Raw genomic sequence first — 22,636 nt, 5'->3', positions numbered from 1 at the left:
TGTGTGTGTGTGTATATGTGTGAATGATCAGGTTGCCTCTGGGGCTGTCGGTCCACCCTCTGCTGGTTTTCAACTCAAGAAGCCTTGAGAGAATGCAGGCTGTCTACAGGCAGGAGCAGGTGACCAGACAGGAGCCCTGACACCCAGGAGTAGTAAGCCAACAGGTGCAAGTTTGGCTTCCAAGCTGCTGCCTCTGATTCTTCTCAGTCTTCAGACCAACTTACAAAAGACGGTTTGCTTATTTCCTAGTAATGGAACAATTTTGTTTTCTTTGACACTAAGTATAATCCATGAACTTCTTGACAGTATGCCATAAAATTTGCTCATATTTGGTATGACTCTCATATATGCTGGGCAGCCTGTCATTCTCAGCCAGGAAACAAACCTATTTCATGGTTTTCCCTTGAAATATTTTAGCCTTTCATTCCACCTCCAGTCCCTCCTATAAACAGAAGACGTGGAGCTTCCAACCTGAAGTGTTCCAGCCCTTTGATGTTTAGATGCCCCAGGGGAGCCTGGTTTAAAAACTCATCCTGCAAGATCATATTCCGATCATTACAAAGCAGCTTCACATACAATAACTCAGTAAAGTTGGTAATATTATCCCCACTTTTATCAAGACCTAGAAGTTTGGAGGAGAGGGGAAGGAAATGGGTGGGCCACAGGAACAGAGAACCCAATCTTGAAAGCTTGTGTTCCAGGCCCTTTATGTGGACAAAAAAATGAAGCCCTACTTTACAAGAGCCTGGCAGGATCATTCTTGGTTGTAGACTCATGTGGATATGCACCATGAGATATAAACCCTACCTTAGTCTTCATGACAGTCCAGACCCCTTCCATCCCAGCCTCTGACCCCTATCTCTTCATCTCAAGTCTCCACCTCACCCTCAACAGAAACCCAGCTGCACCCAGACCCTGCCACACAGGACACCAGCCTTGGACCCTCTACCCACTGGCCACTGTGGGCCTGATCCCCAGAGAGAGATCAACCCCCTCCCATGTTCTGACCTCTGAGACCCAGAGCCCACTACCCACTGGGCTCTCCACTCACATACACAGTAGCTCCCTATTTTATCATGGCAGCTAAGAGTTCATCAAATATGAATTCCAAGCTAACCTTGAGTATGTGACTTCAAGGCCCTCCATCTTTCTGGGCCTTTGCTTCCTTGTCTGTAAACCAAGTGGATTATGCAAAAATCATCTTAGGCTTTAACATTTCATTTAGTCATTAAGCCTTTCTGATGAGGCAGGCCCGAGGGACAGAACAACAAAACATGCCAAAAAATAATTTTTAAAAAGCGTTGCTCTTATCCTATAGATAGGAGCTTTAATAATTGAATTAAGTTTGTTTGTAAGTAAAATATCAAGTGGTGTTAACTGCTATAAAAATGCATAGAATGGAAGGAGGTTGAGAACATGGAAGGTAGGAATTTCAGTGGGAAGGTCACAGAGGCCTTATTGATGGCACCCGGGCACACATCTGAAGGAAGTGAACCTGAAGTCTGCCAGAAGGAAGCTAGAACAGAAGAGAACCTCAGAGGATTTGGGATTCCAAAGGATCCAAGACTGGGTCAATAGGAGCTGCGCGAGGTTCCCAAGGCTATGATAAAGCCCCACTTGTCCCCACTGCCTTGGTAGCTAATCATCTTTGCATGCATGCGTGCATGTTCAGTCTTGTCTGACTCTTTCCGACCCTCGGGGTTGTAGCCAGCCAAGCTCCTCTGTCCATAGGATTCTTCAGGCGAGAGTACTGCTGTGGGTTGCCATTTCCCCCTCCAGGGGATCTTCCTGACCCAGCGATTGAACCCATATCTCCTGTATCTCCTGCATTAGCAGGCAGATTCTTCACCACTCCACCACCTGGGAAGCCCTAATCAGCCTTAATTAATCCTTGTTGAATCTTGCAGCCTTGCCTGACCTTCCTGCTGTCCCTGGCAAATCAGGCAGGCTTTGTGGATGAAGGGACCAAATACCTCAGTATAAACCTAAGTCTCAGAGAGGTCCCTTCAGCAGAGCTGTCCTCTCTGCCCTGGCAGGGACCTGTGGTGGAGCCAGATCTTCAAGAAGACTTCACACCTGTCACCCCACCTACCCCCACCCCAAACCCTTAGTCTTTCTTGTACTTCTTTGCAGGTGTACAGCACCCACCTCCCCGCTCCCTAGCCTCCCTGGCCCCCCTGGCCCAGAGAATGGGAGGTCTGAGGGGCAGACAGGGCCAGCCATGCCAGGATACTAGTAGTCCTAACTCTGGTTGGAAGCCCATGTCCAGGATGATGGCAAGATGAGCACAGTGGATGGTGGGCTCTGGGTCTCAGAGGTCAGAACATGGGAGGAGGTTGATCTCTCTCTGGCGATCAGGCCCACAGTGGCCAGTGGGTAGAGGGTCCAAGGCTGGTGTCCTGTGTGGCAGGGTCTGGGTGCAGTTGGGTTTCTGTTGAGATGATCAGGGTGAGGTGGAGACTTGAGATGAAGAGATAGGGGTCAGAGGCTGGGATGGAAGGGGTCTGGACTGTCATGAAGACTAAGGTAGGATTTACATCTCATGGTGCATATCCACATGAGTCTACAACCAAGAATGATCCTGCCAGGCTCTTGTAAAGTATGGGAAGCAGAGAGTCATGTCTAGGCTAAAGCTATTCTGAACTTATTGTGGGCCTCTGGTCTCCTCTATAGAAGACTAACCAACCACCACTGCAATTCCAGCTCAGGATCTGGCCCTCCCTTCCTGGTTGGTCATGGCAGGGTCTGGTAGACCTGAGTGTATGAGATGGGAGCCTAGAAGAGGCTCCCACACCTCTTTCCCTTCAGCCCCCTCCAGGAATGCTCAAAGAACTGGTAAGCAAATGGCAGAGCACGTCTTCAGTCTGGGGTCTGGGTTCCTGCTCTAGAATGAGTCTGTCACGTGTAATCTCTCAGATTCTGAGTCACGGTGTTTTCTCTTTTTTCATTCATTAATTAATATTTTTATTAAAATAAACTTATTTCATTTTAATGAGGAAACAATGAAACATGGCAACAATCGAAGCTTTAACAAAGAGATTTCTTTCTTCTCCTTTTCCCAGCTTTCTGCATACCAAGGCCCTTAGACCTGCTGACCTTCATTCCCTGTGGTGGTTAACTTTATGTGTCAATTTGGCCAGGCCATGGTGCCCAGATATTTGGTCAAATATCAGTCTAGATTTGCTATGAAGGTTTTTTTTTTTTTTTTTTTTTGAAATGATTAATATTTAAATCAGTAGACTTTGAGTAAAGCAGATGACTCTCCATAGTGTGGGTGGGCCACATCCAATCAGTTGAAGTCCTTAAGATCAAAGACTAAGGTTCCCTGAGGAAAAGAGAATTCTGCCTCCAGAAGGCCTGTGGACTTGAGCTTCCACTTAGACTCTTCCCTGAGTTTCTAGCCTACTGATCTGCTCTGTAGATTTCAGACTTAACAGCCCCACAATCAAATGAGTCATTTTCTTAAAATAATTCTCTGTCTCTCTCTCTCTCTACACACACACACACACACACACACACACACTTGATCATTCTTTTCTTTTCCAGCCAGCTTCACATCATTCAGCCGTCAGAGCAGGGTTTTAAGTCCGTCTGGGTTTTAAACCACTTTATAGCTAAAATATGTGTCCAAATGCTTGATTGCTGTTGTTGTATAGTTTCTCAGTCATATCCAACTCTTTTGTGATCCCATAGACTATAGCCCAATAGGTTCCTCAGTTTGTGAAATTCTCCAGGCAAGAATACTAGAGTGGGTTGCCATTTACTTCTCCAAGGGATCATCCCAACATAGGTATCGAACGTGTGCCTGCTGCATTGCAGGCAGAATCTTTACCACTGAACCACCAGAAATGTTTGATTTAGAAATGCATAGTTAAAGTGTTACGGCTCCTTTCTCTGTGATCCCTAGGCAACATTCCCCTTCCACTCCATTGGTCTCATATGACCTGTGATAGCCTGGGTAAGACTCATCCCTGGGGCACACACTTCTGTGTGTGCCCATTGATCTGATTCTGAGCTCCACGGAACCTGGAGAACCCTTGGCACAGTGGCATGCAATAGCCACACAAATAAAATTAAAATGTCTCTCCCTCCCTGACTTGTACTGACAGCCTGTGCAACTTTCCCTACAGCCACTAGCTTTCAGCCTGGTACAAAGCTCCAGGATTTTTATGCCAAGTTCAGGGACTTGTCCTAGAGATCCACAAGCAGACTAGACTTTCCTTCAGTGGCATTCTTTCAGACCTTCTTCCTTTCTTCCCAACTGTGAAATAATAAGAAAAGACACATATTGGTTTTTGCTCCACATTCCTGACCCCTGTAAATAGAGGTGCTGCTGCTGCTGCTGCTGCTAAGTCACTTCAGTCGTGTCCAACTCTGTGCAACCCCATAGATGGCAGCCCACCAGGCTCCCTCGTCCCTGGGATTCTCCAGGCGAGAACACTGGAGTGGGTTGCCATTTCCTTCTCCAGTGCATGAAAGTGAAAAGTGAAAGGGAAGTCGCTCAGTCGTGTCTGAATCTTTGCGACCCCATGGACTGCAGCCTACCAGGCTCCTCCGTCCATGGGATTTTCCTGGCAAGAGTACTGGAGTGGGGTGCCATAGCCTTCTCTAAACAGAGGTGCTAGGACATTTTGCTCTAACATTTAGTCTTTGACCCCAGTTCCTGACCCAGCACTCCTAAATCCCTTGGCATTTCCTGGGTGATAGGAGTCTCTTTTGTTCTAATGAGGTGACTCTGGGTGAATTCCTGGATTAGGACTGCTTACCAGAAAGCCAAAATCATTAGAAGCTTGGAATTTTCAGTCCCACCCTCCTTCTCCAGAGAGGGGAGAGGGGTTGAAAATGGAGTTAATAATCTATCATGCTTACATGACAAAGCCTCCATTAAAGTCTCAATAGTAGGGGGTTGACCCACTTCAGTGTTCTTACCTGGAGAAACCCAGGGACAGTGGAGCCTGGTGGGCTGCCGTCTGTGGGGTTGCACAGAGTTGGACACGACTGAAGCGACTTAGCAGCAGCAGCAGCAGCAGTAGGGGGGTGGGGAGCTTCTGAATTGGTGAATACATCCACTTGCCTGGAGGGTGGTGCACCCCAACACTGTGGGGACAGAAGCTCCTGAGCTTAGGATCCTTCGGACATTGCCCCATGGACCTCTTCATCAGTATCCTCTATCACATCCTTTATTATACAATAAAAAGGTAAACATAAGTGTTTCCTGAGTCCTGTAAGCTCTTCTAGCAAATGTTTGAATGGGACCCTCTGATTGGCAGGCAAGTCAGTCGGAAGTTGCGGGTAACATGGGGCCTTGCTATTTGTGATGGCATCTGGAGTAGGAGCAGTCTTGTGACACTGTGCCCCTCGCTTGTGTGGTCTGCACCAACTCCAGTTAGTGTCAGAACTGAATTTTAGGACACCCCTCTGGTGTCACAAACAGTCACCTGGTGTGGGGAAAACCCTCACATATCTGGTGTCAGAAATGTTGAGTGTGGTATTTGTGGAGAATAAAGAGAAACACACAGGGAGTGCCTTGCCCCACTCACCAGCCATTCTTACGCTCATTTTCTGGAGCTCAGAATCAGTCTTGTGCACCAGGGTGCCTAGGGAATGCGTCACCGTTCCGTGAGCGCTGTGCTTAGGTGACTTGCTGTTTCACCGTGCGCTGTTCCTCTCACTTCATCCTCATGGCTCCGTGGTAGGCTTGATGAGTAGAAGTTAGTGAAACCCTTTCCGACTGGGGACATACAAACATGCAGTCTGCAATGTTGTAGACGAAATGTATGCCCCCCAATATCTTAGGTTGAAATCCTAATCCTCAGTGTGATGGTGTGTTTTGAGAAGTGATTACATCATGGGGTGGAACCCTCATGAATGGGATTAGTGCCCTTATTAGAGAGCACATCACCAAGCTTTCTAACCCTTTCCAGGAGAACACAGCCAACGGATGGCCATGAAGGGAACTGGCCTCTTGCTAGAACCTAATCTGCCAGCATGTTGACACTGAACTCCATAACTGTGAGAAGTAAGGATCTATTATTTATAAGCTGCAGTTTGTGGCATTTTTGTTACAGCAGCCCAGGTGGACTATGACAACATGTATATATGTATTTCTCATTTTCTATATGTGAAGACTCTATCTCTATTTACATATATGAATATTTTATAGTATTTTCAATATATATTTCATATGTAAGTTATCTCTGTATAAATTATACATATATATAATATGTAAGTTATCTCTATAAATTATATACATATATATAATCTCTCTACATACAGATATATAAATTCTATGTATATATACATATATAACTTCTCTCTATATAGATTCCCCTCCCCTCTCTCTCTCTCTCTCTCTATGTGTATATATATATATATATGTATATATATTATATATATGTATATAATTCTACCAGTTCAGTTTAGTCACTCAGTCATGTCCGACTTTTTGTGACCCCATGGACTGCAGCACCCCGGCCTCCCCTGTCCATCATCAACTCCCAGAGCTTGCTCAAACTCACGTCCATCAAGTCAGTGATGCCATCCAACTGTCATCCCCTTCTCCTCTGGCCTCCAATCTTTCCCAGCATCAGGGTCTTTTCCAATGAATCAGTTCTTCACATCAGGTGGCCATAATGTTAGAGCTTCAGCTTCAGCATCAGTCCTTCCAATGAATATTCAAGACTGATTTCCTTTAGGATTGACTGGTTCGATCTCTTTGCAGTCCAAGGGACTCTCAAGAGTCTTCTCCAACACCACAGTTCAAAAGCACCAATTCTTTGGCACTCAGCTTTCTTTATTCTCTCTGTGCATATGTCTAAATATAAATTCCATGTATATAAATTTAAAAATTCCCTCTCTATATAAATTATATATATATAATTTCTCTATATATAATATATAAAATAGAATATAAAAGATAGAATATAAAAATTCTATCTATATGTACAAATTATATATTCTATATATAAAGTATCTCTATATATACATATATAAATTATATATGTATAAATTCTCTGTCCATATACCCATATATGTGTTTGTATGTATTATATATTGCCGGAGTCCAGCTCCAGCAGCCAGGGATTCAGCCTGAAGGGGTGAGTGGTGTCAGCAAGAGAGAAACTGAGGCAGCCTCTCAGTTTTTCTTTGGACTGCCTGTTTATTTCAAGCTTATGATTCTCTTTTATACTTTTACAAAACATTAGGTCAGAGGTTTGATATTTTTAGTTCCCATAGACCCAGATTTATTTTTCTCCAAAAATCATTGTTGCCCCTCAAAAGGAGTTCCTTCCTCAGCGATTCTCTTATCTACTTTTTCTCAAGTGTCCTTGCGAATACACTCTAACTCATGCTAATGTCTGGGCTGCATACCACATTCCTCAGTTTAATTCTTATCTTTCTAAGTCCTGTTTGCCTCTAGTATCCTAAGCTCACTATTTCTTAGAAAGGGCTTCTAGCTAATAATATCTCTAAAGTCCGTAATTTCTATAAGCTATATAGAATATTGTAACATTACAGCAATCCTTAAATCTTTAGCTTCTATTTTAATTATTCCTAAGCCCTAAATTCAGCAAACTCCTTTGCCATAAACACTTTTCTCACAAATAGGCTTCCGATAGGAATCCCTCCCATGGTCTCAAGCTGCGGCCTCTGTGCTCACCCTGGAACACTCTTTTGTAAAAGTCCTTGAACAAATGTCAGTGATTAATTTTATGAATTATTCTTTGAGCACAGCTGCAGAAGGCTTTATGCCTTCTCATGCTCCTCTCAAAAACAATAAGCACCTTAATATTCTCTTCAGTCAACTCAGCCCAGGAAAGGAAAAAACAAGTCAGAATCACAAAGCCTAACTCCTTCATTCTGGGTCCGTGCCTACGGAACAAAGGGAGGGGGTTTAGGGCCGTGCCTCTATTTTGTCAGTAATGCTTAACGCAGCTCCCGACAATACATATGTGTATACATACATACATACATATGTATATATTCTAGTGGAAATTTCAAGAGAAATCTGCCTTGTTCATGATTCAGCTGAACAGGCTGATGCTCGTGCATTCAAACATTCAAGGGGCTTCTGCTGATGTCCTGAGCTGCATCTGCCCTCTCTTTTGCAGGGAGATCAGAGTAGCTTACTCCCTAGAAGGCAGGACACTAAAGGCCAGTTGCCTACAAGTCCTTGAAGATGGTGAGGGCCTTGAGAGAGCAGCCGCCTAGGGGATCCCTGTCCCCGTGGGCATCAGATGGGGGGAACTGTTTCCCAAGCAGACACGGGGATCTCCTGCCCAAGCAGACACTGGCTTCTTTGTGAGCCAAAAGGAAGCAAATTTCTCTTCATACAAATCCACAGTACATTTCCATTACTGTATGGGTGGAAGGAATCTAGCGCTCCCCAAATGACCTAGCCAAGTAGGTTTAATTGTTTTATCTCAGATTTAATGAAAACACCACCTGAAGACACTCAGTGTCTGAGGCCAAATCAAACCTGAATCTCCCCTGATTAGGATGAAACCAGAATGGGGAAAATGCCACACCACCTGCAGAATGCAAATGGGACACTGGGCCGTTTGCAGCACTCATTCTAACCGCTTAACAGCCTTGCATGTGACCATCAGGGTCACACTTGTACAGATAAAGAACCCAAGAAAGCCAGGCTTCATGACAGTCTAGCTCAGAGACAAAACAATTGACCTCAAATTTACCTGCTTCGACCCTGAGCATCCACCCACCACTGGCCATGCTGCTCCACGTAATCTCAAAATGGGTCCTGGGATTTATGCAAATACATTAAGTGGTATGAGATGAAGCTCCCAATCCCATAAGTGAGATCTTTTAAGGCAGCACTTTCCTCATACAAATATATATATATATATATACACACATATATGTATATATGTGTATATGTGTGTATATATATATATATACACATATATGCGTGTGTGTGTATATATATATGGCAATTCTTTTTCTGTCCCATGCATTCTCAGTGAAAGCAATATATCCCTCTCATGGGGGCAAAAATTGATCCTTGGGCTTGAAATTAGATACACAGTGGTTTGTGGCCCTCCAAAGGCCCAGCACATAACAGATACCCAGTGTATCTGTGGTGTGATATGGCGTATTTCACAGCGATGGGAGCAGTCAGAAAACATAATGCCTAAAAAGTCTTAGAGGGACAAAATGATATAAAGGCTGAGAAGAAGTGAAGTGAAAGTTGCTCATTCGTGTCCGACTCTTTGCAAGCCCATGGACTATACAGTTCATGAAATTCTCCAGGCCAGAATACTGGAGTGGGTTGGCCTTTCCCTTCTCCAGGGGATCTTCCCAACCCAGGGATCAAACCCAGGTCTTGTACATTGGGGTGGATTCTTTATCAGCTGAGCCACAAGGGAAGCCTAAAGGCTGAGAAGCACCACCTTATACTATTACTTCTTTTCCCCTGTGAGTCTCAGCTGGAATGCCGTGTTTCTCAGAGTGGATTCCAGGGGCCAAGGAGCATGTGTAAGGCAATTTAGAACCTTGTAGGTCCCACCACAGACCTACAAGATCAGTTCCACGGGAAGGAGCAGGAATTTTCATTTTTAATAAGTTCTTGTATCAGTCAGCTTGGGCTGCAAAGCAAAATCAAAGATTGAGTGGTTTAAACAATGCATTTATTCTCTCACAGTCCTGGAGGCTAGAAGCCGAAATCAAGGTGTGGGAAGGCAGGTTTCTCCTTAGGCCTCTCTCCTTGCTTATAGATGGCCATCTTCTCCACACCTCAGACAGCTGTCCCTCTGCCAGTATCTGTGTCCTAATCTCCTCTATCAGAGTGGGAGTCACATTGGATTAGGGCTCATTTTACCTTCATCACCTCTTCAAGTCTCCATATTGAAACATAGTCATATTCTGAGCTCCTAGGGATCGGGGCTTCAACATATGGATTGGGGGGAACACAGTCAACCGGTAACAATTCTCAGGATGTTTCTCACGCACTGGAAGTTTGAGACCTGCTCTGAGGGGTAAGGAGAAAGATACTGCCATCACCCACCAGGAGGAGCATACGGGGTCACTTGTTCACTCATTAGTGTTTATTGACACCCCCTCCCAAATGTGGAATACAGAGGAATGAATGAATTGTAAAAATGAAACCTGGACTTGGAACACCCTCAATGATCCTATGATATCAGAGAATGAGGGCAATCCCAGTAAAATAAGGTATGTCTCAGAGCCAGGGCTGGAGGTCCCTTTGTCCAGAATGCTCCATCAGGGAGGGCACATCTGGTAGACCTGATGGCTGCCATATTTATGGTGGGGACTGCTACTCACTGTTAATCAGTTCTCTCTATCCAAGCATGGCTCCCATGGTATTTACTAAGGGTATAGTGTTCCTAGGGTTTCCCTGGTAGCTCAGCTGGTAAAGAATCCACCTTCAATGCAGGAGACTCCAGTTCGATTCCTAGGTCTGAAAGATCCCTTAAAGAAGGGATAGGCCACTCCAGTATCTTGGGCTTCGCTGGTGGTTCAGATGGTAAAGAATCCACCTGAAATGTGGGAGACCTGGGTTTGATCCCTGGGTTGGGAAGATCCCCTGGAGCAGGGCATGGCAACCCACTCCAGTATTCTTGCTTGGAGAATCCCCATGGACAGAAGAGCATGGCAGGCTACAGTCCGTGGGGTCACAAAGAATCAGACGTGACTGAGTGACTAAGCACAGCACAGCACATAGGGTTCCTAAGGTTTGATTTGAGGGCACTGTGAATACAAAGTCAAAGCCAGGGAAAAGCATTTCAGATGGAAGGAATAGAAGAAACAGATATGCAGGACCATAGTAGCTATATGTGTCAGCATTGCCTTGGTCTCCTAATCTGTAAAATGGGGGTGTTAGGTACCTATACCCTCCTCAGAAGATAACCAAGAGGATTGTATATCAACACCCCCATTTTGTGGGTTGAATAGTGACTCCCCAAAATGACATCAATGAGTCTGGGAAGATGACTTTATTTGGAAGAAGAATCTTTGCAGATATGATTAGATGAGGATCTTGAGATGAGATAGCCTTGGATTAGGGTGGACCCTGAATCCAATGACAAATGTCCTTTTAAAAAAAAAGAGGAGACACACGGAGACAGTCATGTGATGACAGAAGCAGAGCTACAGGTGACTTGGCCACAAGCCTGAGAATACCAGGGCTATCACAGTCGGGAAGGATCAAAAGCCAGGAAGAATCTTCCCCTGCAACCTTGAGGGAGCACAATCTCTCTCCCTGACATGCTCTGTCCCAATCTCCTTCCTGTCCTGTTGAACCACATGTTGCTTCCGGAACATAAGCCAGTAAAACCAACTGCAGAATGAGTTGAGACTGAGTGTTCTGGACCTCCCAAAAGGTCTCTCCTTGCCCACTTCCCTTAAGCAGAATTTCCCAGACATAGATGGCAGCTCATTAGTGGCTTCTCACATCCATATAGTGGATAATGATCAACATTTCTCTAAATGGAATAGAAAACAAGATGTTTCAAACACAGAACGAGATGACCTTTTCATGCATGGACTGGACCCTAGTAGCTTTCTCCATTCGGGCCAGCGCTGCAGGCCTGCCTCGTCCTGGGCTCAGAGAAGGTGTGGTGATGCTTCCATCATGACCCCCATCCCCACCACACTGTCCACAGTGCCCCTGGGAACCGCCTGCCTACACTGCAGAAGCAGCTTCCCATCGAGCCCAACCCAAAACGTGGGTCATGGAGAAGAACCTTGAAGTGCACCTTGTGGCAAAATACACTGTGCCACCTTTATTTCATTGAAGTAAAATATACAGAACATTTTTCTAGTTTAACCATTTTTAAGTATACAATTCTACAGCCTTAAGCACATTCACATTGTTGTACAACAATCACTCCATCGATCCCCAGAATGTTTTTATCTTCCCAAACTGAAACTCTACGCCTTTTAAAAATGACTCCGCCTTCCCTGAGCCCCTGGGATCTTTCTGTGTTTACGGCTTTGACTACTCCAGGGACCTTATTCATACCTGTGGAATCATACAGTATTTGGCCTTTTGTGACTGGCTTATTTGACTCAATATATTGTTCTCAAGGTTCACCTGGTTTGTAGGATGTACCAAAATTTCCTTTCTTTTCAAGAATGAATAACATTCCACTGTGTGAAAAACCCTGGGCCCCCCCTCCTTATCCAAATCAAGTCTACTAAGTAATGGCCAGGTGCTGTGGGAGACCACTGCTCAGGTCAGCAAGGGATCAGGCGCATCCACGAATGAACTTCAATGGATGCAAGGCTCATGTTCCTCCAAGGTCCAAGTATATGTGAAGAACAAATGCCAAGCAGGGAATAACATGGGGACTCTCAGTGCCTATCAGCCTATAGGCTATTAGGGAGACCAACAGGAGAAGTATATGTGTCGTGGACACTCCCACAGCAGAGAGGACAACAAGAACCTGAGCCGGGGATCCCTGGGCAACTCTGAGGAGGAGTGTGTGGTGTGGTCGAGAAAGTGCTGGGAGGGGGGCCCAGAAAGGCCTTTGAAGGTTCTCTTGAAGCAGCAAGACACTGTGGAAGGGCTAGTGGGGAGTGGCCCTGGGGAACAGGAGGGAGGGGCAAGTGACTATTCTAGGGGTTCAGGGAGAAGGGATGCAGGTCCCAACTGTGTCTATAGGAGGGCGGAATCATGATATAATTCATGCAGTAGAACTTTTATGTTAAAATTTTTTTTCCTAAAAGAGCACACAAAACTTGCAAAGAGGAGTATCCCATCATTAAGAACTATATATTGGTCTCTGACCCTCAGTTTTTAACACAGAGCTCCTAAAACCCTGAGACTTTCCTGTGATGAAAAGGGTAAAGGTGTTAATGAGGTGACTTTTAGAAAGCACCAAAGGATTGAGTCTGGTTGTCAGACTCAGTGGCAACCCTGCTTATTAGAGGGTTGGAACTTTTAGCTGCACCCCTTGACTTTCAGGGGCTTCCCTCGGGGCTCAGTGGTAAAGAATCTGCCTGCCATGCGGGAGACCTGCGTTTCATCCCTGGGTTGGAAAGATCCCCTGGAGAAGGGAAAGGCTACGCACTCCAGTATTCTGGCCTGGAGAATTCCATGGACTGTATAGTCCATGGGGTCACAAAGTGCTGGACACAACTGAAGGACTTTCAGTTCACTTGACTTTCAGTCAGGGGAGAGAGGCTAAAGATAGAATCAGTCACCAATGGGCAATGATTTAATCAGTCATGCCTATGTAATGAAGCCTTCATAAAAACCCAAAGACAGGGTTCAGAGAGTTTCTAGGATGGTGATGTCAACGAAAAAACAATCAACTTTATTCAAGCCAATCTAAGAATTATAACCTGGGAGCCAGTCTCTCAGAAAGTCCGTCAAAGCAGAGTTTTTGAGATAAAAGTTTATATGTTAAATGATATAAAGACAGTTTACACAATCCAGATCTGCAGATACAAAGCAAGAAGTGGGTTGTTGTGATCCCTTAGGAAGGAATGCTATCTCCTAAAGAGGTAGAGTTAACGCAGGTGCATAATACACACTGAATGAGACAGAGGAGGCCCAAAGGGGCAGAAAACAAATTTTACGTCTAAATTTTTGTCTTTCATAAAATATGCATTTTATTTCATCAGTGAACACACATCCACATGCCATGCCAGAGGAGGGTACACTGCAAATTCTACGGGGACAGAAGTTGCTGTACTCAGGACACTTCCAAAGTTCAGAACAGCTGAGTGTTTCTTAGAGCCAGGCTTATTCGCAGGCCTAAGGGATTCCCTGGGAAATGACTGGTGTTTGGACAGGCATGCAAAGTTGACATAGTGCAGACAGCTCAGGTTGAAGAAAGAAGAAAGCTGAGGCCTGAAAGCTACCCTCCCTGTTAATGAGAACACAACTGAACAGAACGATAATCATTGTCTGAAACCCTCAGGGTCATGCTGTGAAGCTCAGGGTTTTCTGTCCAGTGCTCTCCCTTTTGAGCGACTTGAGCTTCTCGGAACATCTCCAGGAAACAAAGGGTTATTGAGTTCTAACCTTCCCATGTATCTTGGTCTTGAGAGGGGAGTGGAGTGTGACTGCTCCTTCTGGGGTAATGACAGTGTTTTGGAATTAGAGGTGCTGGTTGCACAACCTTGTCAATGTGCTAAATGCCGCTGAATTGTTCCCTTTTAAATGGCTAACTTTATGTTATGTGAATTAGACCTAATATACACACACAAATGGCACAGCAGTCCTGGGCCCCAGAGCTCAGCTTGCAGACAATACAGGACAGCCAATTGGTCATGAATCTTCATGTCCAGGAGCTCTTTTTTTTTTTTAAAGCCCCCTTTTCCATCGGCTGGTGAATTCCCGTGTTCCTAGATTTCTTAGCTAATTCCCAGCACTGGCAAGCGAGCACCTACAAACTTCTCAGGCTCTGTCCAAATTCAAAATCAGCCAACACTTAACCCAAGTGAGGAGAAGATTTGGGAAGAGCTCAGACACTTGTGTCACCAGGGGCTGGAAGTCAGCAGTACCGAGGAAGGTGGCCTGGAGAGTAGTGTCTGCATCCTAGCAGAAACAGTTGTGGTCCTTCTGCACAAAAGATCATCCTGTTAGTTCATGCATCTTCTGTCTTCACTTTTCTCTCCCCATTGCTCTGCCTCCCATACAGAGCACACGGACTCCACAGGCAGAACTCCAGGAGACCTGATTGGTCTCACCTCTTAGGCCATTTGTCTTAGGCTTCCTTCAGGCCACAGCCACTCTGAAGGACCAGTAGCTTTGCCTACTTAGGGTTCTTAGTTGTATAATTTAGATGAAAATGGAGAAGAGAAGGCAAGTGAGTGAAAGGGGATGGAAAGGTTTTCCTTAGATTTGAATATTTTATGCTGTTTGATGATGAGTTGTGAATAAATATGACAGGCAAGGAGGGTGAGGTAAGTATAGGGAACAGCAGGTAACTTAGCAAAGCCTGTGTGTTCAGGTTCTTGTCAGAGTCCCCTTGTTCTCAGAGATAAGTGAGAGAGTCAATTCCTAGGCAGACTGATAAGTCCAGGGGTCCCGAGGAGAGAGGGATCTGGAATTCTCAAGGAGGAAAAAAGGACAAAGTTTTTTGTCCCTCTACATACCTTAGGATTATATAACAATAATGTATCCTGCTTGAGGATAGTCTCTGGAAAAAACCTTCTGGCTAATCCTGTTATCTTAAGGTATAAATTATGGGAGTAGGTCTAGTGAGGTCTTTACAACCTCCAGACATTCTTTTGATTCACTGTAATAACTAATTAGAGAGTATATAACTCCACTGCTAACACTAGCAAGGGGATACTCTTTCTGCCTATCTCAGAAGCTTTCTCTATCTCCTTTATACTTTAATAAAACACTATTACACAAGGCTCTGAGCAATCAAGCCTTGTCTCTGACCCCGGATTGAATTCTTCTCCTTCGGAGGCCAAGAATGCCTGTGTCTTTTTGTGTGTCAGCAACAACCTTTCATAAGGATTCTCCTTACTTCTGGGTATTGGGAGGATATGTTTCAAGTAGGGCCTATGAAAGAAGTAGGAGGTAGGGGGAGATCAGAGTAACCTTCCTGTTTCTGCCATTTTCTCAAACCCCTTCAGCTTAAAATAGTCAATATGTCAAGGTGCTATGATCAGCTGTAGCATATCCTGAACCCCATCACAAGCTAACAGATAGTTCTGTGTTCTAGATGGAATCATTGAAAAAAAAAAAAAAAACTTCTGCAGTAAAGATCTGTGTGTAGCGGTAGGAGGGTAGAGCCCAGACTGTCTGGCACTGAGCCAATTTCTTTCCCAGGGATGACACCTGGTACCCAGGCGTACCAGGCCTGCTGCAAACCAGAGGGTCCTAAGCCATCCTGGGCTGCATTGCCAGGGAAACCTGTTCTTTATCCCAAGTCTATATGTGCCTCCAATCCCATGCAGCATTTTTTGTCAAGGCCTAAGGCACAAAATGAGCTCCAGTGGCCAAGGCCCAAAGTGCTTGCTGTGGCCGACGGTGATGCACACTTTTCCTACTTAAGGGCCAGGGGCATTGCCAGCTGGTGCACCAATCTTTCAGCTACACAGAGGCTAGGAAAGATAAGGATAGAGGAAAGAGGAAGTGATATATCACAGCTCTTCTCCTGGCCATGTGAGTGGCTCTGAGAAGAGCCTTTGGTGTCACAGGGCCTGTCGGTGTTGCAGCAGCACGGCCTGGATAAGTCTAAGTGTAGTCGCTCAGTCCTATCTGTCCATGGGATTCTCCAGGCAAGAATACGGCCTGGATACTGGAAGGGATACTATGCTGCCCAATGACCATGTGGCTTTAGCAGCTTGTTGAGCTCCTCGCCTCTGGGAAGGTCATGCGCCGCCCCTCCCTACTTTGACAACCAGATTTCTCTAGGAGTGCCGCTGGCCAATAGGTTTCATACTCCGAGAGCATGCCGCTGCACGCTGCTACCGCCAATAGGATAAAAAGCGCTCTGCAACCTCGTACCCCACTGGCTCCTCCACTACAAGCCCTATGGCTTGTCCAATCAGCCGAGACCTAAAAGTCGCTTCATTTGCATACGGCCTAGGAGATAAGTCATGGAGAGCGAGTTTGTGTACGCCCTTCCTTACCTATCTTTGCCTCCCAAGGGCCCAGAGGGCAACCCGGTTGTTTCTGCTGGCTGGAAGGTGGGGTGGCCGTTTTGCTCGGCTACACTCCTCAGATCCCTATTCAGTCTCTGGTTTCCTCTGATGCTGTTGGCCCCCAAGGGGGCACATGACCGTGCCCGGGCGGCCTGAGAGGGGCCTTCCAGGAGCCTCAGAAACTCCGAGCCCAAGACCTACTGGTCTTGCCATAGAATGTCGTGCCAGACCCCATGAAGGGGGCGGGATGCGCAGGTGGCTAGCTCTCTGCAGAAGCGCTGGCAGCCATGAGCTCAGCGTAGCCCCGGGTGGAGGTGCGGGGGAAGAAGCCCTTGCAGACCTGCTCTGTCTCCGGAGACAGAGGACTGGTGTTCAGCAACCTAATCGTGAGGATAAAATCTTTAAAATTAACAAGAAAGGAGTCTGAGGCAAAAGCAACCAGGAGAGAGTGCTTGTGCGGAGGAAGAGACTTCGCACTGAACGAATTCAGTGGTTGATCCAAGATGTGGGATTGAAAAATGTTACAAGATTATAGTCTTGTACTCTGTAGAGGAGTCTTTGTGTATGTAACCAATTTGTTAGGTGTTCTTTTGACTTCTCAGACCTGCCTATTCTTTTTCACAAAACGTGAGCAACTTCTCTTGGCTGCCTTTTCTGTAGACTCCTTTCTTCCTTAATTGATACCATCGCCTGCGACAATTTAATTCTGACTGATTGATTATTCGATCATTCGTTGTATTGATGACAATGTTTAATGCACATTTCATTTCTAAAATAGTTTTATAAATATTTGAAAGACTTATCAAGTGCAAGTGACTCACTAGCACATACTTCTTCAGGAATGAAGGTTTAATAACCCCAAGAGTCCAAAAGGTTATTTTTAAAAACAAAAAGACTTGGAGGCCTGGGGCGCTCCAGCTGCCAACTGTGAGTTAGCTGTCGGTTCGCAGCAGCCGGGTCACCGCTGTGTCAGCCTGTTACGATGCCGTCTCCTACCAACCTGGCTACTGGAATTCCCAGTAGCAAAGTGAAATACTCAAGACTCTCTAATATAGTTGATGGCTACATTGACCTTCAGGGAGAAACATAACTACTGAAGCCAGCAGATTGTGGGAATCTTCCTTCTTTCCTGATGTAACGAGATCCAGTTTATTAAAGGTATTCTTTAAATGTGGCAAACATTTAAGAAAAGCCCTCCTAAGATCCCATCTAAGGCCACTGTGCCTGCTACAGTGCTGTTTTTGATTGGAGCCTTTCTCATTATCATAGGCTCCCTCCTGCTGGCAGTCTATATATCACAAGGAGGGTGGGGGCAGACCAGCCATTCCTATTCTGATCATTGGCATCCTGGTGTTCTTGCTAGGATTTTACCACCAGTGTATCACTTACTATGCATCCAAAAGCTACTGGGGGATACTCCTACAATGACATTCCAGACTTTGATGACTAGCACCCACCCCAGCCCTGAAGAACAGAGTCACAGATGAACTGAGCCCAGCTTTAAGACACTGAGCAGAAACTATGACTAAGGGCTAAGGAGTTCTGCAGTTTGCAGATGTTTAACAAAACAGTGGTCAGATTTTACGGGTCCATCTTAAAAGATGTTAACTAAGCTCCCAAGTAACTGTCATCAGCACATTATCTATTTTTCATTTCCTGGACCTGGCAAAAGCTGACAAGTTTTTCCACATGAATATACATCATAGCAGTATTAATTGTATGGAAAAGTGGGAGGTTATTCTGTACTGGAAAGCGTTCTGCCACCACCCTTTTTAAGGTTGAGCTTTCTTTTAAATGGTCCTCATGGTCAATATGTTCTTGTGGCAAAGGGAAGACTACAATATGTCAGATTTCTTATTACTAATTTACTTTGAAAATATCTCAGTGTCTCATCCCCATACTCTTTGTGTTCTAGTGGAAGACGCTGGCAAAATCAAATTATCAGTGTGGTGCATCTATAATATTTCCTACTTGCTTTCTTATTTAACAACAACTAGAAATTTTTTAAACCTCAGAGCAAATTTTCAAAATGTAAACACTTTTCTCTGTTCACCAATCCTTGGCCAGCTCTGATCTGGCTCACTGATAGGCTGGCCAGCATATAGTTTGGATCATTCTGTCCTGTGTGGATCAAGACGTTCTGTATATCATGCCCTTACAGACTAGACTTTCGGCTGTTTCCTAAGGAAAAAATATAGGCGAATGGTTATTAGAGTTTATAACCCTGTTGTTAGCACCTTGGATTATGATGTTTTTAGGGGAAAGCACATTGACTGAAACTGCCCACTCTGGCCAGGCTCTCTAGTAACCATTCAAGAGTTGTTTTACCACAGGCGGTGCTGGTAAGGAATACGGAACTAATAAGCCACCACCAACTGGAAGAGTTCAGGAAAGGTCAAAAGGAGACACCGCGTGTCCGTCCACCTCCCAGAATCCCTCTCGCTTGCATCCATCTTGGCTGAGCGATGCAGGCACCAGCAAGAACTCTTGAGTCAGAATGATTGGCCAAAGACAACCCGGAAACTAACCCCATCACCATAAAACCGGAGACTGCGAGCCACGTGGCAGAGCAGTTCTCCTGGGTTCCCTCACCCTGCTGCTCTGCGCCCGGGTGCCTTCTTCTACTTAAGTCTCTTGCTTTGTCAGCACATGTCTCCTCGGGCAATTCTTTTCCAAGTGTTAGACAAGAGCCCGCTCTTGGGGCCCTGGAGCACCTCCCCCCTTCCTACAAGGTCATTCTGCTGAAGACTTTAACAATTGGCCTGGATCTCTAGAGGACTGGGCTGCCTGATCTGCCTCTTGATACCTTGATCTGCTTCTTAGCTTGCAAAAAGTGACTTGTGTTCAAAAGAAATTAAAATGTCAAAATCTAAAAAAAAAAAAAAGACTTAAGGCTCTTTATCTATCTTCAAATTGATCAAGATTCTGTTAGGAAATGCAACACCTCAAGTGTGTACCACCTGACTTGGCAAAAAGTAGGGGTGCCTTAACTGTCAGCCACCTTGTGGCCTTTATCTCCTTCCAGGCACCAGACTTTCCAGAGAAAACACTAGGTGTGCCCTGAGGCCATCTTTGAACCCCAGGTGAGAACAGTTAACTCCACTCCTCCCACACCTGAGGGCGAATGAAGCACAGATGCCCAGGGCACAGGGCTTTGAAGCTGCCATCGCTGGGGCTCAACAGAGAAACAGGTAAAAAGAAATGAAGACACTCCAAGGTGAGAGGGCACAGCCTCCCCAAAGAGTCAAAATGAGAATATGGGGGAAGGTCGCCTGAAATCTGAGTGAGGTAGATGGCCAGACACACCCACTGAGTCTGTAAGATCAAACCGGAGTGTTTGCACATTATTTCTGGTTCACTTATTGCAAGGGGCCCCAACTTTTTCCAGCATGCATACCACCTTTATGTTCCAAAACTTCTAAGTCTCCTTTCACACACCTAGACACTCAGATTTGGTAGGGAGCTAGTTAAAGAACTAGCTTGCCACTACAGAAACCCAAAAGTGACTTGAAATACTCTGGACCCAACTTCCTTTCCTAACATGAAGTCCCTAGTTGAGTGGGCTCAGGATGACCAGACTCTCCCCTTCCCATTTTCCATCCCAGTCCTGTGTGTCACCTTGGTTCTTTGCCTCTTGTTTGTTGCTATTCCCCATTCCATAGGAAACTACCCTAATGGATTCCATTTACCAGCTTGAAGTATTCTTCCAAGCAGAGTGTTCTCTGTGCACACGTTAAATGCTGTTTTATTCTTCGTTTGCAGCATGCCACAGCCACATGCCATAAGCTCCACTATGTTTGTCCAGCAGCTCTGTATCTCTCTATCTCAGGGCTTCAGCATACTTTATAGCCTCCAAACCCCGTCTGACTTTCCACCTCCCCCACTGAGGGGCACTGGCGCTTGTCCTGCCTACCCCAAGACAGTGATGCAGAGGATACCTAAGTGTGCATCCCTCTGTGGGCCTGGAGAAGACTAAAGAATACCTGGGAGTGGGTCACTGGGTCCAGGGTCACTATGCCCCAAACCTGATGACAGCTGGCAGCAGTGCTGAAGAACTCAGCAGCAGTACAGGTAACAAAACATGGTAGCTTTCCCATCTCCATCAACCCAACAGCGTGCCATTACGGTTGTGGGCATGTGATTTCTCTGCTACAAAAACTAAGGAGTTTGAGCATCTCCTCCTGGGTTGCTGAGCTCTCTGGCTCCTCTTATGCACTTGCTTGTCCACATCTCTGCTGTTTTAACTCCAGGTACTTTTGGCTCTTCATGAATTTGCAGGAGCTCCTTGCAGTTTCGGTAAAAACCATGTTGGTCTGGACACTGCAAACATCTGCTCCTCCTGTCTGTACTGACTCTGGCCATGGGACACTTGGTTGAACGGAGGAGGCATATTGATAAGACCAGCCAGCTCACCTAAGGAAACCATTTCCAGCACCAGATGGTCCCCCAGGTGGCAGAAAAGCAAAGGCAGCATTCTCGTTAAACCACTGCGGGTAGTTCCTATGTTCCTTGACCCACTCCCCCCTGGCAGGACAGAGCGAGGCGGACATCCTACCAACAATGGCAAGAGTGGGCATCAATCCATAGGTCTGCACAGAGCTCTGCCCCTGTGCAGGACTGGAGTAGCCATGACGCCTGCCCCACCCTCTCCAGCAGGTCATACCCTGGAAAAAAGCTACATCTGCATCAAGAGACTGTCAGCAGCCTAGCTCCCCTTGGGTTCTCTTGGACATGGAAATCGGGCTGGGACACCCCTGTGCCCACGTCACGTGGCAGAACCAGTTCTGCGCTGCTCCCCATGCTGGCACCCCCACGTCCACCTTTTTGGTACCTCAGTTAACACGGACTGGGGTCACCGCCAACCTCCTGATGCTGCAAATAATTCAGTGTCCATCCTGTCCGTGCTCCCTCATAGAACCATGCTAGCATCTCTTTGGCATCTCTTTGGCATGCCAACCCAAGGCTGGAATTGCCAAGTCACATGGAAGCAAACACAGTGTAGTCAACCTGGAAGTTACTTCTGAGCCCTGACACATATACCTGTGGGCCTGGGCCACACTGGTCTGACCTTTTGATGTGTAGAAGGAGTTTTAGGACCTGTAACTCCATTTCCTGTGGGACTACAGGATAGACCAGCCAGGCTGAGTGTCAACATGTAGGTGCAGTGGACCCCATGAAGGCTACGGACAGTGAGTCAGGTACCTACCCACCTCCCACAAGCCATGCTTCATCCGACTGGCCACACAGACGCTGGAAGTGACACTGTCCTGACTCCACAAGAAGACAACGCAACTGGCATTTTCCCTGGTGTGTTTCCCCTTGGCTTGATGTTAACCTGTCTCCTCTTCCAGTGATAAACCTTCACCGTGAGCATGAGGGCCTTCAGTGAGCTCTAGGAGCTTTTCTAGCGAATTACCCAGCCTGAAGAGGCACTAGTTCCCTCTAAGTTCTTGGCTAACCTGATTCTCTTTGGTTTAGTCATTCAGTTTAACCCTCTCAGGCTGCTCTCCCAAAAGGCAGCAGCACCTCTCGGGGAATTCCCGACTCAAGCCTGAGGTCATCCTGACAGCTGGGGCAGTACCCCACTGGCCTTTCCACACGCAAGTCTCTCTGTATCAGAGTGCAAGTATCCCCTCTTATTTTGTCGTCATCAATCTGATGAAATAATTCAACTACGAGTGTGAAAACAACCCTCAGCACTTCCCTCTGCTCCCCCTGGACAAAGAATCCTGACACCAAAAACAGGCCACAGGTCCCAACTATCCACGACTTTTCTATTAAGCTCTAAGAATTAAAAGGAAAGGGATCTAGGTATTGAATGAATAAACGAATTTCTTTGAAATGTGCTCCCTACCGTTTGGCAAACAAAACTCTTCTTGTCCACCTAGCCTAGGTTTCCCTTCACTCGTGCCTCTGCACTGACCTCAGACATGCAGAGCCTGACATGGTCCTGAACCAGTCAAATGAACCTGGGTCAAGGAAAAGCCATACATTCACTGGGACCCTACTCAACTATGTCCTCAAGGGCAGGACCATGCAAAGA

The sequence above is a fragment of the Oryx dammah genome, unplaced genomic scaffold (genome assembly GCF_014754425.2).
Source record: "Oryx dammah isolate SB20612 unplaced genomic scaffold, SCBI_Odam_1.1 HiC_scaffold_5, whole genome shotgun sequence".
NCBI lineage: Eukaryota > Metazoa > Chordata > Mammalia > Artiodactyla > Bovidae > Oryx > Oryx dammah.
Note: the sequence above shows the minus strand (reverse complement) of the source record.